This window comes from Amphiura filiformis, chromosome 5 (assembly GCF_039555335.1).
Source record: "Amphiura filiformis chromosome 5, Afil_fr2py, whole genome shotgun sequence".
Classification (NCBI taxonomy): Eukaryota; Metazoa; Echinodermata; class Ophiuroidea; order Amphilepidida; family Amphiuridae; genus Amphiura; species Amphiura filiformis.
In genome coordinates, this window is record NC_092632.1 from 73,999,470 (window position 1) to 74,016,874 (window position 17,405).

A 17,405-nucleotide genomic window follows, 5' to 3' on the forward strand; every position below is an offset into this window, starting at 1 on the left:
ATCCAAGTGCCTGGACCATGCATACAGGATATCTATACAATATGCCTATTTTGTTACAGAGTATTATACTTGATAGTCTAGTTCTAAAGTCACCTATTGCACAGAGGGAGGATATACCTATAAATAATCATTCTGAGAAATTGCCAATTTACTCTTTGCCGTTGGCTGTCAACAGAAAAAAAATCTGTAATTTTAATCTTTTGTGAGTATGAGTATTATTCTATCTTTCATCAGGACACTACTTAAAGACACCATGAATCGCTACATAAAAAAAATTCAAAATCAGATATGACAGTGCTAACATTCAATGCAAGTAATAATAAGACCGAACATGACCTAATCAATCAATCAATCAATCAATCAATCATTGCAATTTATATTACGCCTAAACCAAAAATATTGCACTACTTAGCGCTTAGGCAGTCAAGTTAGCTCAATCGATAAGGTGTTCGACTATGGTGCAAGAGGTTGCGGGTTCTAACCCTAACGGTGCCAAGTATGCTCTCATGGAAAAATTGAGTTAGCTTGAAATTCCCCTGGACAAGGAACTTGCTGCTAATTGTCTCGTTGTAACCCGTACGAAACTTGGGGAGCTGATCCTGGTTGCAAAATACTTGCAAAGGTTATTTGTGGAATGTCTAGGGTGTGCGCTCTTGAAGCAGCAAAGCCCCTGAATTGTTGTTAAATGGTTTATGGAATGATGTGGGCCGTTGTGGTCAGCAACAACCTGTTAAGTGTGCTGAGGCTTGTGGATCAACATCTAGGCATTGTGCCTGTGCGTAGCGCACTATAAATCACTGCGCCTTTCTGAAGAAAATTTGGAGCAGAGGCAACTGTGACCACAGTGACCAGTCTCCGAGACAAGCTGAGACAAAAATGGAATATGTCGTAGATGCAATCAGGTGATTGCTGGTGCTGAGATTTATATGAGAAGACTAGGACTTTAGGGGGTACTACACCCCTGCACAATTTTGTGCCTATTTTTGCATTTTTCTCAAAAATTGTAGCGCATAGGGGAAAAGTAAGATATGTATATTATAGGGGCAAGGACTACAACTACTGCACTGGCAATTTTATTTCAGCACAGACAACAGTTGTGGAGCTACAGTGCAAAATGAGGGAAAACCAATATTTGATCAATAAATCAATAACTACTTGCTTTGAGTTGCTGAATTGTCAGTCCTTGCCCCTATAATATACATATCTTACTTGTCACCAATGTGCTATAATTTTTGAGTAAAATACAAAAATAGACACAAAATTGGCCAGGGGTGTAGTATCCCCTTAACCTAGTCCTTTTGCAGTTGACATTAAAAAATAATCTAAAATAATACCATTTTAAACCTATTATGTTATGGACAGTCTGTGCCGGATAGGCTTTTACAATGGGAGTTCATCAAAATTGGTAAGTTTTTAGCGTGTTCGCCATCAGGCAAGTTTAGAACTGCCAAGCTTTCGTCAGGAGTAGCTCCGATTTCTTCAGGACAAAGTACCTAAGAATGAAACTACAGTGCCCACTTTTCAAATTCTGTGTCCACTTTTAAAAACTAATTTCAATTTTTTTTAAAGGGACCAGCATTTGCTATCAACCATTGGACTCCTAATACTTTAGTTTGGTTTTTTTTACCCCCCACCCCACCCCACCACCAAAAATTGATCTGTGTCTCAAAAATGTATTGTCCAATTTTATAGCAAAAAAATGATGTCAAAAATTAGACAAATACGCTCAAAATGGGACAGTTAGCAGGCATGCAGTATAGCCTGATAGACGACTCCCAAAATCATGTGATTGTCCAAGCAGATTAATATGTGTCTCTGAATTAGATCACTTTACTAAGAATCATGGCTAGAACTTTGGTGTGAATCTGTATACCGATTAATTGAAAAGATTCTATTTCAGAGATATACATGAATGCAAGATAACTTGTTTATACAATTATTTTTATAAAACCTCTGTGTCAAAAATGACCCGATCCAAGCAATGGGCTATTCTGTTTAAAATCCACACTACACTACCCCTGTGTAAGATTTTGGAAATACCTTCCACAGAGGGAGTAATTTCAAATGGAATGAACACATTAGCAGCTCTATTTGAAACTCATGCCTCCCTCAGTGGAAGATTGAAGTTGATTTTTTTTCCCTCAGAGGGTGTATGAAATTCAATTGGAGCTGCCTAATGTGGTCATTCCATTTGAAATTCACGTTCCCCCGTGGAAGATATCTTCCACAGGGGTAGTGTGGATTTTAAATGGAATAGCGCGATTGACTTAAAATTCTCACCCTGCACAACCCGAAACAAGTCAACCACACAAATAATATATACACAGGGACAGTCTTGTAAATTTTACCTAAAAATCTAATACATCATTGAACTGCAGTGCATCCCATATACATAATACATTTTAATTGTAATATTTGTAATATTTCACTCATTTTACATTCTCAGCCTAAAATCTTAAGAAGTAATTTAAAAAAATCTAATTACATGTAAAAGCAACACTTTTCTAATGTCAAAATTGTCCTGCAAAAATATTGCTTTTTATGGTAACACACAGTGTATGTCGATTGTATTATACTGGGCAAGACATATTTGCCCCGGGTATTTGCCCACCCCCAGTATTTCAACAACAATGCCCTACACGATTTGTACATTAGCCACGATAAGAGAATTAGGCTAAATCAATCACAACAACGCAGCCTTTGGTCCTTATTATTAATAACAGAAAATCAATGGACTTAAAGGCCCTTTCAGTGATTTCACAGGAACATTAAAAAAAATGGAAATTTGTCAGAGTTGCTTAGAAATAAAGAATAAGTCTACAGAATTTCATTAAACCACTTTTCCCATGAATACATCGACAAATTAGTCAAAAAACAGAAGTTTTAGAAAGGTTTTCTACTTCAACTCGGATCGACTCGAGAAAATCGAGATTTTAGTACAGTGCGCCACCAATCGACTGGAAAAACTTCCTAGTCCAGTGTTTCTAACACGGGGAAGTAGAGTCTAAATTGATTTAAAACAGACGCTTAATGGGCTTAATTTTTGTAGTAGAAAACAAAATAAGCAATTAAAGGTCACCGAGGCAAACTAACGGTCAATTCAAATATGAAAAACAGTTAAAATTGTGTATTTTGTTTAAAATAGTAGCTACTGATGTAATAAGTAGTAGAAACAATACATAACGCGTGTTGTGCACGGTGTAGAGTGAGCTTCTTTCGATCTCGAGTCGGACTTTTTGTACTGTCAGTATCAAAAGTCCAGAATCATGCAAATGCTTTATTTTGTCTAAAATACACGGCTTTCGACCGAACCACTAGCAGGCTATGTTTGCACATCTATGCCAATTACAAAGGTACCAAAATCTGAATTTTGATGATTTTTACGATCGTCCGGATGAGCAAATCACTGAATGGGCCTTTAAAGGATGAGATGGGTGGGTAAAGCACTGGAGTTTTCATTTCTTGTAGATACCTGATAAGAAAGATTTCAAGAATGATATGCCTACACAAACAAATCAGATTGAAGGAATCAAACACCAGAATCAAACTGATAGCAATTTTACCCACCCCCTCCCTATTTCCTTGAAAACTTCACTATATTAACATGGTATTCATTTCAGTATGAAAACCAATGATAAAATAGAGTTGTGGCTTGGTTTCACTTAACTTGACTTGCTTGGTGAAAGGTTTAGTATTCTGAACTTTTTAAGGGGTACTACACCCCTCGATAAATTTGTGTCTATTTTTGCATTTTTCTCAAAAACTAATAACACAGTATAAGATGTATATATACATATACATAGGGGCAAGGAATCCAATTACTACACCAGAATTTCAGTGACCCAAGACAAGGGGTTTGTTATTTATGATCAGAATTAAGGTACCGCTAGGATGTACCTCGTTTCCTATCATATATACTGAACGGCTTGTCTTGAGTCACTGAAATTTCAGTGTAGTAATTGGATTCCTTGCCCCAATAATATACATAACTTTTGTTACCAGTGTGTAATTATTTTTTGAGAAAAATGCAAAAATAGTCACAAATTTACCACATGGGTGTAGTACCCCCTTAAGCAATCTGTAAATCAAGACAAGTGCAAAGACAATTTGGCCAGAGTGGGATTCAAACAGGGGACCTCTGGAATTCGAGTCCATTGTTATACATGTATCGTGACCTATTAGGTTAGATCTCTTTGTTCAGGGGCTAGCATGTCTGGAAAAAAAAATGAAGAATGACATCTGGAGGAATATTATTAAATTGGCTTCCCCAAATAATAAAGAAATTGCGGGATGTATTGCTTCTTTTGTGTAAAATTTGGCTATCTATATTTGGGAAATAAATTTTTTTTTCTAGGTCTAGGAGCTGGTCACTATCAAAATTACCAGCATCCTTGCTCAGGGGATAGTAGCAATAACCTTGCTCCTATATATTGTGGCTGCACATCATCATACCCAGATTTTAAAATTACAATTCAACTTAGACAATAGACAGCCTCGTTTGTGGAGATCAGGCAAGATGCAGCATTTGATTACATACATTGTTTTTGGTTTTTGCCCGGGGGGCACTTAACACAAATGACCATACGGGTAGGCTCCCCCGGAAAGACCACCCTTTTTGGTTTCGCAGCTCTGAAAGACCCCCTATATTTGACCAAAATAGAGTTCCAGAAGACCCTTGATTTTGGTAATTCTAAAGCTCTAAAAGACCCAAAAATTGCTCATTCTTCATATTTTTGTTTTTTTCAACAAAAAAGCTAAGAAAGACCCTTGATTTTGACTGTTCGCAGCTCCAAATGTCCCCATTCTACTTGTTTGCAGCCCGGTTCACAGCTCCCAAAGACCCCCTTATACCGGTACCCCTATAACTTTGACAGTTATAAAGATGACAGAAAAATAATACTGCTTTGAGTGCTTTCATTCCTTCAAAACTATTTGAGTCTTCCCTATGCCCTGTAAGACTTTCCTGCTGCTTGCCGCTGCCGCATGATGTATGAACCAATGACAAGCCTTGGTTGTCTCCGTTTGTCTACACAGCGCATGCGCACCGCGGCTCAGCAGCAAGTGGCATGGTAGTATGAAACCAGCATTAAATTTGATCACAAGTTCATGCAAATGACTAAGGGATGAAATCAAAACTCGACCGGCGGTCAACCGCTGGTTCCGGGCGGTTCCGTCCGGTTTCCATTGCTTAGAACAATAACAACCGGACAGAACCGCCTGGAACCGGCGAGCTTTGATTTCGTCCCAAAATGAATGCCAGTTTCACCATGTAGATTACAAGTTCAATCATAATGCACTCGCATAACAGTTAACCTGATTTATATCAACAGAAGTATGATACTGAGCACAACATTTGCCAGCATTTCTGTTTGTTTTGGTGCCCAACATCTTGCAGACAGAAAGGTTGACTTCTGTTCCACTAAAAACAGTCAATTTCACAATAATCTTGTTTACTTTGTTGGACCTGATGCAAAGGATTTTAAAGTTACATTACACTTGTTGCTTGAAAAATGGTGAGGGGGCTGTCATTTTCTTCGGAAGGGGGGTCATGAATATACTGGAGGGGTCATAGAATTTTAGACCAAATATAGAGGGGCTATAATTTTTTAACACCCAAAATAGGGGGGTTACAGAATTATTAAGGGCTGGTGAATCAAAATTTTCACGCTGGGCACACATTCTTTTAATTTTAACAATCAAAATGTGCACACAATCTTTTCGTTATATAATGCGAAATGTTTGCGCACTTTCTTTACACACGTGATCAAATTTTAACGCACTCCGCACACTTTCTTCGCTCTAAAGTTTTGGTGCGCTCCTCGCTTTTGTTCCGGCAATGAATAATTTGTCTTGAGTCTGTGTAGGCGGAAGGGGGGGTCATAACATTTTTTGACCCAAGATAAGGGGGTCGTACAAAATTTTTGCCTGGGATAGGAGGGTCATAAAAAAATTGACTCCGGTCACCGACATATTCATGACCCCCTGCCGCCGAAGAAAATGATATCCCCCTGAGCAACTGAGCATTTCATTGAACAAGTTCATTAGGAATTTTAATTTAAGCTGTGGATTTTGTTAATTTTGAACAATTCCAAGTAACTAGAATTATGCGGTATCATTCGTAATTTACAATGGCCCCATACAATGGGGCAAATAACAATGGTTTGTAAATATACAAATAATATGCATTTATGCAATATGCAAATAAGCTCATTAATATTCATAAATATGCAAATAAAATGTTTGTTGTGGTTTGTCATGGTTGTTTGAAGGCATATAGAACTGTATTCATTTTTAAGCAAAGTTGAACACTGATGGCGCTATTTATCTTAAATCTTGTTTGCATCTTTACAATGGGTAGACACTTGTAAAATGGCATTCAAACAGCATAAAATGAGTAACATATAGCAAGGACATTTTCAAATTACTTTTTATCATGAAATGAAAGGAATAACTCATATTATTGGGCTAAATTAAAAATACATGTAAATAGCACCCTCAATTTGCATGATATAGGCCAACAAGTTTATAAAATAAAAATTACCACAAAAAGGCAGAAAATGATGAAAAATTTGATTAAGGAAAGAAAATCTAAGTTTAAAATAGCTAAAATGTGTGTATATTAGTTTGACAGCTGTTGGTATTGTCAAGGTCTAGAATTGAACATTGTGTAATGATTTGTTAGAAACATTAATAAATGATCACATCACATTTGCTACACATAAAAAAATGCCTAATTCCAACACTGCTGAGACTCATCTAAAACTATCAACCTTAAAGGAGCTGATGATTTTCAGTTTAGAGGGTATACAATGGGCCATTTCAAGTTTTTAGTATATTATATACAACCAAGTTTCTGATTTCCTATATTGCAACTCCCAATGCTTACTCCCCATTCCAGAATAATACAGTACTTTTTGTGGTTTACACAATATTATCGAGTTCTACCAAATGAAACATAGCTCAATCCTAATCATTCATTTAGTCCTAACTAGAGATAAAAGTTCACTATTTTACTCATTTCTTGAAAAAAGAGCCCAAAACATGCATTTGAGGCATGTTTTCTGACAATCGAGTCACAAAAATCACAGACTTGTAACAAGTCTAAGCATTCAAAATCTTGAGTATATGCTGAAATTTAACTCAAATTTTCACTTTTTTGGCAGAATGAAACATGTCTTTTCCAAAATTTAGAATGCATACTGAAATTAGTCTTAGTACAAGTCTTTGGGCTTGATTGTCACAGTATACAAAAACCACCCTAAAAACACATGTCAGTCTAAATTGTCTAAATATTAAAATTTAACTTTTATTGCTACATAGTTAGGACTTCTGAAGATTAGGATTTAGCTATACATGTTTCATTTGGCAAAAACATGATAATATTTTTTATTCAAAAAAATTAGTTCTGTATTTTTCTAGAATAGGGAGTAGTTGGCAAGTCCCTATGAATTTTGACAACTCTAGTCTAGACAGGTTCATTCCTGTTTGTTAGAGACAACTTATTCTCTCTTTTGATTGGTTATGTGATGCAAGAGAAGATATCTTACCCTTCCCAGAATCCTTTGCAGCATGATATCACCTTATTTCATCAAATGATGCTGCCATTACTTTGTACAGGTTTCCTTTGTTTTCATTTTGAGAATAGACTAGCTAAACATGGGCTGATAGTGAAGAAATAAACATATTTTACAAGATCTGGATGTGCTCTGTCCATTATTGAGGTATACATATTTCTTCACTATTTACCCACTTTGCACAGTGCTGTACGGTGCGACCATTTTAGGCGCATTGGCGACTAGATTTTTTCTAATGGCGACTAAATATTCAATCCCTGGCGCCAATGGCGACCAACTATTGAAGCTTTTAATCGCCAGCAAATGCAAAACATGTATGTAATGTAGCATTCAAGAGTATGAATGTATGCTATGAATATATATGCATTTATCATGTCTCAATGGGGACTTCCTGGAAAACATATAGGCCTACACTAGTAGGCTACATGCTGTATGGAGTATGTAGCGTTCAATGAGAATATGTAGATTTAGTACAGCAGCTATGAACATTCAACGCACATGGCTGTTCAGTTGGCACCTCAGATTTTTTACCTGGGAGCAAAATTTGGGCGCCTAAATTTATAAAGTTAGGAGCCATTGGCTCCTCCTCAATCAGGTTTTGCACCGTACAGCACTGACTTTGCACTACATTACACAGTAAATCAGTACAGAAAATTGAAATGGAAGAAATCATGCATTGTGGGAAGTGTAAGACATCTTCTCTGATTTGATGCAACTGGATACAAAAACAGAAATCAATACATGTAGTAAAGCAGGGCAACTGGTTTAATGAGATTGACTTGCTGAAAATATAAAATCACCCAGTGTCCAGTAAGTGTTTTGACATTCTCATATTGTACCTTAGACAGCCTATCATCCTATATGTAATTTTAATTACATAGGATGATAGGCAGCAGCAAAAAGTTAAAACTTTCATGCTGATTTTCATGTGCCCAATTCAATTTTGTAATCTTGGACAATCGCTGACCAGTATCAGAACTTGACTTACATTCTTGGGTGGCAATTTTGCCTGATTATTACCTGTCCAACTCTACACAAACCTAAAAATGGACTTTTTGTTGAAGAGGAAATTAGTTCATTTAATTAATAAATTTTCTTGAATAATGCTTTTAAATAGGCTTAAAGTCACCTAATCCAAAAAAAAAAGTTTAATTTCATTCTTCATTTTAAAAGCTTACTGTCCACATCTTTACTGTTATCTAACAATATTAACCCTTTACACCAGGCCTTGAAATGTAGGTAGGCCAAGAAGCCCATGGCTCTGTTGCCCTTAGACTTAGTGCCCTCAATTTCAAAGCATTCTTCAGGATATACTATACAGGCACATGTAGACATAGTGACCTTCATGCCCTTTGTTGACTGGCCTTAAAAATGGGCTATTCCAGTTGAAATCCATATACTTCATTACTCCCTATATGGAAGACATCACCTTTATCTCACACAGTACAGGGAGTGTCCATTTCAAATGAAACTCCATTTGAAATCTACAAATGAGTGCCCTTAAAAATACAGGCCCCTAAAACTTTACCTAAATAACATGTATACAAGTATATAAGATCTGCAATCACATCATTATTATCCAGTATTAAATGTCCCATATGTGGAATCCCGGGGTGGAATCCAGACTAACTGATGTGGTATTGTGATTAATGTGTAATTCAGTACATAGTGACAAAACCATTATGATCTCAATACATTACACCTGCCAGGCCTGGCCTGCATGCCAACACAATAATCAGGATCATGCTAGAGATACCGTATAATTCCACCTATAAGCATACCTGTACATACATGTATATATATACCTCTAATATCTTTCTTCTTTTAATGAAAGAGACAAAATGCAGACATCCTTATTTGGAGTTTGAGAATTTGGCTATATATTACTGATATATAGGCAGCTGTCAGGGTTTCCTAAAAACACACAAATAGCACCTATATGCATGCTCATGAACTTTGTGTACCCCTTCAAGTCAAAAGTCCAGCATGTACAAAATCTTGAAAACTGGCACACATTCATGATTTGATAGAAAGACCCAAAGTCTTCCAACATAACAAACAGGCATTTAGTATTAATTAGCACTTTGAGAAAGAAAGAACAGTTTACCAAACTAAAGTGTTACAATTAAGTAAGACATCAAATCCCCACTGGCACACAACCCAACTTGAAAAAAAAAGTAAGGAAATGTGCGGTGTGGGATTCGAACCCCAACCTTCCTACTTTATGATTGATGATTCAGCTTTCCGTATTTGCATTATACGTCGGTGGGATCAGTATGGAACAGTAGTGGGAATGGCACATCCCGGGGGGGTACTCAAGTTTGGTTTTGGTAGGGACGTGCCGCTGAGAATTTGAAAGTAGACCCATAAATATACCAATTTTTTTTTTTTTTTTGACCCATTGATATACCAAAAGTCAAAATTTTCTGCCGAATTTACCCAAAATTGTTTTAGTTTTTACAAATTTTCCCAAAATTTTGGGAAAATTTTGAAAATTTTAGCTAGATTAAGGAAAAATTGGGCTATTTTCGAAAAAATTGAGAAAATTTTGAAAAAAGGACCCATTCATATACCAAAATAGGCTTTGAAAAAGGGGTCATTGATATACCAAAAGGCTGAAAATGCTACCCATGTTTATGCACGTCCCGTATGGTCATTTGTACTGAGTACCCCGGGTGGCACATTGACTAAATAAGTGGACTTTGATTGTTTTGAGTGTTTGTAAACATTATACCTTTGAGAAATTCTAACAAATACTACAATACATTAATGTGGTAATTTTATTCTGCAAAGTTCCGATATTTGTCACACTGGAGGAAATCAGTTTTCATGAACTGAACATTTTCCAAGTCAAATTCTAAATTTGCTTGTTCAACAAACAGCATTTACAAATTATTGTAATTTTGTTTCTACTCCAGGTTAGGACATGATGACTGTCATTTTCATCTGCTTTTTATTCCACGATTTGGTTTCACGAATACTAGCAATCATTTTGGAATAGATAAACGGCTACCTTCTATGGACTCAATTAACAACATGTGTTGGAAATTATTCCTCAAAATATGTGCTGCAACATATGTTTTAACTGCCAACTAAATAGGCTAATTCAGCAGATTTTGAATTTTTCATGATGTCTAAATATGAAGATGAAAATTATTGTTAATTCTTGTAAATTGTTTGTCAAATATTTGTAATAAAATGTGATTTAAAATAAAACTATGTGTGAAACTGAATTCGTCTGATTTTTGTCTCATTTGTTTAATAATTAATCAAAAGATACAAACATTCATTCCACCGTAATTATTGTTTTCACATACCCAATACATCATTACATGTATATTGATGAAACCTGCTCCCACAAAACAAAGACAAAATCGGCAAGGCTTTATTTGAGATGTAGGCCTACTATGATCAATATAGAAAACAAAGGAATTTTGAAGCTAAAAAAAAGGTTTATTTTTGAAAGACATAAGTTTGAGTACTATAATCAAATTAAGTAATTCTTGGCCAAACTAGAACACTGTAAACGCTAGTGGCTCCGCGATAAACACACGCGAATATAGCACGGCACAGAAGAAAGTATACATATGCGCCTTACACTGCGTACACGCTTAGTACACTACATGGACGCAACGCGCATGTTCCAGTTTGGCCAAGAATTACTTAAATTTGATTATAGTAATAATTTTAATATGAGATATCAATTATCATTTTAAAGCTGACAATCTGAGCATTTTAAATTTGGATCATAATTTTCCATCTTTATCCGGGTTTCGGAGGAGCAGGTCTAATACGGTATTCATTCACCTGTTGTGATTGGCGGTGATATTCTTAACTAGATTTGTTGACACTGTGTCATGCTTCACCAATTCCTACTAGATAATTTAGATAGAAATGGCCTTGAATTCTAGGCTAGAGACCATTGCATTCAAAATCTAGTCGGATTCGATGTTCAAAGCATGACACTGTGTAAAGCAATGGAAGTTTCGAAGTAAACATAGCCGATCACGACAGGCGATTGCATCAAAAGTATTGCTTAAAATACACTTCAGCGAAATTTTAGATCGTCCAAAAAAGGCCAATCTTGCTCAAAAGATACAGTTGACTCATTGAAATAACTTTAATCCAAATTTCAACATTAACAGAATGAATAACTTCCGGTGCAAAAAATTGCACCGCTGTCCGACCGAAAACCATAGCAAAGCACTCTAGCATTGAATGCGTAACTACAGTCTGTCCACTTAGAAGTACAAACCAAATCTGTGGCATCGGGGGTCGATGCTTTGCGTCACACGCCAGCGTGACGCAACGCGTAAAGAGCGTGGTGCACAAATCGCGCAGCAGTTGGCGCACCAAAGAAGCATTGCACTGAAATAATTATTCTCATACCTCCAGTTTCCGAGGTCTATTTACTTTGTACTTCTATGTGGACAGACTATATTGTGTGCAAATTCGAAGCTAGAGTTCTCGAGTAAGTGTAAGGTAAATAATTATTTCCTGGGTTTAACTTATATTTGAATCATCGACTCATAGGAAGGTGCTGTTGACTCACTTTGGACTCAGATAAAGTTGTTAATTTTTGCATCAAATAAATCTAGAGACTGCAGTAGGCAGGCTGAGACTAAAATACCTAGTCTCAGATGCACGCCTAACAAAATCCCTGACAAAAAGTTATCTACTAAACATCACGGAAACAATCGCCTAACAAAACACAATACAACAATCAACATCAACTGCAAAATTAATCTCACTCCCTTAGTTAAAATTTAGGAAAGACATTTTGTATACACGCAGAGTACACAGACTTGCTGTTCATTTCTGGTGTAGAGTACGAATTTTTTCATATACAATAATAAAGCCATTTTGCGATCGAGGGCTTTGTAAAATTGTATTCCCTATTGCCCAACACATTAGGCTATTGAAACTTGATGTTGAGTTTAGCGTCCCATTTTTTTCAGCTCATAATGAGGCAACTATTTCATTATTCATTATTTTCAAGGTTTCATTATCAGCCGCCTTTTACCAATGCTTATGCGCTTTTGTTCATTATCGCTAGTCACAATATAATGTCACAAACACACATAAACATTTATAAAAATATAATTATCTTGCTTTTTGTTTTTCAAGTTTTAAAACAAACTAAAACTTAGTATACCATGCCACCAGTCTTCTTCACTCCAATTTGTACTAACCTCTCCGTATACATTTGAGGATACGGGGAAATGGGGGGGGGGGGATTGACTCATTTATACAAAAATAACAATCATGCAGAACATTATGAAATAACTTTTTGGCACCAATTTGTCAAAACTAGGTCTTTCCTAGTTAAATTATTTACAACATCAACAATGTCCATCTGGTAAAAACATTTTGGCTAGGTTGATTTCTCTTTTGTCTACCCTGGTATCCCTAAGGTATAATTGAAATAATTGGATAGAGCAAGGGTCAAAAACCTGTACCGTATATTTTTAATGCTAAAATATTTAGATGGATTCATCTAATAGTTCTCAAGGCTTTCTATAGTTCTAGTTCTTTCTAAGGGTTCAAATACAAAAAAATGGGTTTAAAAATTTTGCAGAACAAATTTTCTTTCTGGTTTAGTAGTAATTTGCAAAATAATGAATTATTTTCAGATTTTACATCTCAAACGTGGCACAAAATTCATAACGCTGGTGGTGGACGCTAAACTCAGAATCAAGTTTCAAGGGACGCGCATTTCCCGACCAGTTAGGCCAATGGAACTCGATTAATAGTTTCTGATTGGATGTTTAAAAAAAAGGATGAGGTCGCTATTTCATTATTCATTATTCGGTCTCTTTTCATTATCCATTATGTCAACAAAATCAATGATTTTATGAACAGCTTTCTCCAAATTTAGGTACCCCACCAGTACCAAAGTATATATTGTTGATGAAAGACCATCTCAAAACCGGTATTAATGCTTAGATCATCTTTACAGACATTTTGCAACAGATTGAGAAAAAATTTGAATTTGTTTTCATAAAAATGAAAAGAAATTAGCAATTTTTGTAATCACTAGAAACATGATGAGGTAATCCTTAAATTTCCATTATTTACTATATCCTCTACCCCTACAACTAAGAAAAAGTGCTGATTATGATCACCAGGGGATGTCAGACATTTTGAGAGTTTCAATTTTGATTACTTCCATCTCAATTTTCAGATAATTAACTTTTTTATGAAATTGAAAAAGTGATGCGGGCGGTCAATCGGAAACTAACAATCGAGTTCCTTTAGCCTTATCGGACGCAGAGATTTTGAAGGCTAGCAGTTAGCTTTGCACTTCATAAACTTCCTACATGGATTTTTCATATTTTTTTGGTCTTGAATGTCTTCTGAACACTGTCATAAAACAGGGACAGTATTGATGAGCTAGCTAGAAAGTGCTACGGTGAAAACAAGAAAGTAAAATCATGGGGGAATCCCTTTCAGGCACAATTCATCACACACACATTGTCAATGCAGGAGATTTGGTGGTCAACAAAGTGAACTGAATGTTCAGGGTGTGATCATTGTTTATGCCCGATGCCCTAGACTCTGCCTCGAGCATAAATAAACAATCAATCATATACCCCATGACCCCAGTCATTCCAGTCTTAAATTATGAACCCCCTAATTTACTTCATGTGCCCCACCCCCTTTTTTCAGCTATTTCAAAATGTAAACATGGCAGGATTATTCAGATCATTTTGCATGGAAATGTTTTCACAAGGTTCCACACGTCTCACTGGACACCCCACAAGAAACTGCACACAACGTGATTCATATCCACTCGATACTCATTAGCACAACACACATAATCATATTAATAGGCCTATACACACAGTAATACATGCATGTAAACGGTGTGTCAATTATGCCGGTATATTATTTACGTGCAAGTCAATGGCACTAGATTGCTTCGTCGATTTCTAAACCTGCATGCAAACTCTAGGCCGTATGAAAAGGCCTATCAATTATGTGATTATTATTTCTAATACCTCCGTAAGCTACATGGATATTTTATGTATACGTACAAGCTTTCGCCGGCTGCTAAAATCCTTTTATTTACGTTGATACACCAAATTTACACAGAACCTGCATGTACCGATATGCGGAAGTGGCCAAGATGGAGGATCATGACGTCACTGCTGCTTACATTAGGAAGCCGACCGAAGAGGGATACAACAACGTCGGTAATTGGTCAATTGGGGACAAGGTGAATTATTACGTCCAATGAGATTAGGTTTGATATGATGAATTAGTAGATCAATGCGCTCTGCAAAAGGTCGGACCAATATTTCAGCACAGGCGGGTTTCAGCGTCTCCGGTTCAAGGATGCTATCTACCGTAGATAGCAATCTGGGAACCGGTAGGAAAAGTTGGAAGAAGCTTTATTTCAATCAATTTTAGCACCAGCACTGTAATGATTATTCCGATGCCGGTCTTCGTATGACTGACATTGTTGCCTTTTCCCAAGCACAGAAAATGGTTTGGATAAAACATTTAGACCCTAATTTTGTTAGCACTTGGAAATTTTTGGAGGTTAATGTTCTTTCTCATTTCAACCATGACACTTCAAATTTGTTCAAAACTAATGCCCCTAACTGTGTTTTGAATTCCTTGAAAAATTCACAGCTTGCGGAAACCATAAAGAATTAAAGGAAAATATGAGTTATGGAAATTACCACTTGCAGGATCCAATCTGGTGGAACAAAAATGTCCGGCTGAAAACAAAACAGTTTTTCTTTTATCCCGAGTGGAGTAATCTTGGTATTTCTACTCTTTCTGATCTTAATAGAGGTTACAATTTAGTTAAGACTTTTGAGGATCTTGTCATTGAGTATGAAATTCCAATTAGAGATAGACGGAAATACAATTCCCTCATGAATGGAACTCTGATTGAATGGTTTGAAAATCCCATGAATGTTGATGTGAACATTTTGAAAAAATTGTGGAAACTTTGTTTGAAACAAATAAAGTGACAAAATTTGCATACAACATTTTAAAGACTCAGGATAGACCAGAAAATACAGAGGTTTATTGGATTGACACTTTGGGAGTTGAAGAGGAAATTGACTGGACATCCATTCATGAAAATAATTTTAAATGTACCATCGAAACACACCTCAGGGCATTTTACTTTAAAGTTTTTCATAGAACTATCTGCACAAATAATTTCCTTTATAAAATTGGTAGAACAGATTCGCCTTTATGTTTCTTTTGTAAGAAATCAAATGAATCTTTAGCTCACATATTCTGTGAGTGCGATTGTGTGTCTCCTTTGTGGAACAAACTTACAACTCTATTTTATAATAAAACTGGTGAAAATTTTATTTTTTCTAATTTTGAAAAAATGTTTGGGACCGATACCACTAGTACAAAGCATTAAAAAAAAAAAAAGCGCAGGCACAACGCCAAGACGTTGATCCACAAGCCTCAGCACACTTTACAGGTTGTCGCTGACCACTATGGCCCCACATCATTCCATAAACCATTAAACAACAATTCAGGGACTTTGCTGCTTCAAGAGCGCACACCCTAGACATTCCACAAATAACTTGCCATCGCAACCAGGATCAGCTCCCCGAGTTTCGTACGGGTTACAACGAGACAAATTAGCAGTGAGTTCCTTGTCCAAGGGAATTTCAAGCTAACTCAATTTTTCCACGATAGCATACTAGGCACCACCAGGGTTCGAACTCGCAACCTCTCGCACCATAGTCGAACGCCTTATCGATTGAGCTAACTTGACTGCTAGTAACAACAACATGCTTGAACTTTTGTATTCTCTGTCTCAAGTTTTATGTTTACAGGTGTAAGTTTCAACAAATTATTCCAAATTTTCAAGCCTTTTTAAATTTGGTCAAAACTAAGTTTAAAACTGAATATAAAATTGCAGAAAAAAATGGTAAATTGGGAAAACACTTTAAAAAATTTCAGGAGAGTGAATATCAATTTAGTATTATTCATTTTGCTTTTTTACTTTTATTTTTCCTGATTTTACTACTCCCATTTATTTTTCATGCTACACATATTCATGTAATCAGCCAGCCTGCATAATGTTGACTGTATTATTCACCATGTTCCATGTTTATGTGCCCATTTTTGCCCATTTATACAGCTAGTAGTACATGTAATAGAAGTAATCATGAATACCATCATGCATGTTGTCTTTGTCCTCTGTCTTTGTCTATTTTGTCTCTCTCTGTAGGCCTACCTGTTGCTTTTATAAGTATGGATTATAGCCTAATATTAAAAGTATACAAATTAATGTGATTGTAAATTTATATAAATGTAGTTGTTCATGATCGTTGGGAACTGGTGGTTCTTTGTGTATGTTTTTTCTCCCTCCACCAGTTCCAAGCACAGGGAATAAAAAAAAGAAGAAAAAAAAAGAAAAAAATTTTAGCACCAGCATTATTGTTTTTAGTTACCAGATATTAGTTGAGTTGCATTTGTAGACGATTACTTGGAAATTTCAATTTAATTGTTAATTAATTTTGCAGTTGTGGTTCTTTTGAATAACCGGTAGTCACTAATTGACTAATAGGTCTTAGTAGGCCTACTAATTGGCCTAGGTAAAAACTTTACTGACAAAACAAAATAATGTTGAAACAAGACTACTCCATAGTCCGGACCGGAAACATTTAAATTGAACTCAATATTGAAAGGCCCTTTGTCACTTGATCGATAACGCCTTTAAAAAAACAAATTATTTTAGGATATCTCCTGATGAAATTCAGTGTTACCTTAGAATATCTACTGATATTTTCCGTTATTTTAGAGAATGTTGTGGATTTTTGTGTTTTTTTACAATATTCTTGTGTT

The 17,405-nt window shown here is 36.0% G+C and overlaps 1 protein-coding gene across 5 annotated transcripts in view; it reads right to left on the minus strand.

The window, feature by feature from the left end:
- Window positions 1-14,737, minus strand: part of LOC140153685 (synaptosomal-associated protein 25-like) — a 259,881-nt gene extending 245,144 nt beyond the window's left edge. For all 5 annotated transcript variants that reach the window (XM_072176506.1, XM_072176502.1, XM_072176503.1 and 2 more), the window contains exon 1: window positions 14,612-14,737. The gene's annotated coding sequence lies outside the window, so the exon portion shown is untranslated. The remainder of the gene's footprint in view (window positions 1-14,611) is intronic.
- Window positions 14,738-17,405: the final 2,668 nt, after the last annotated feature.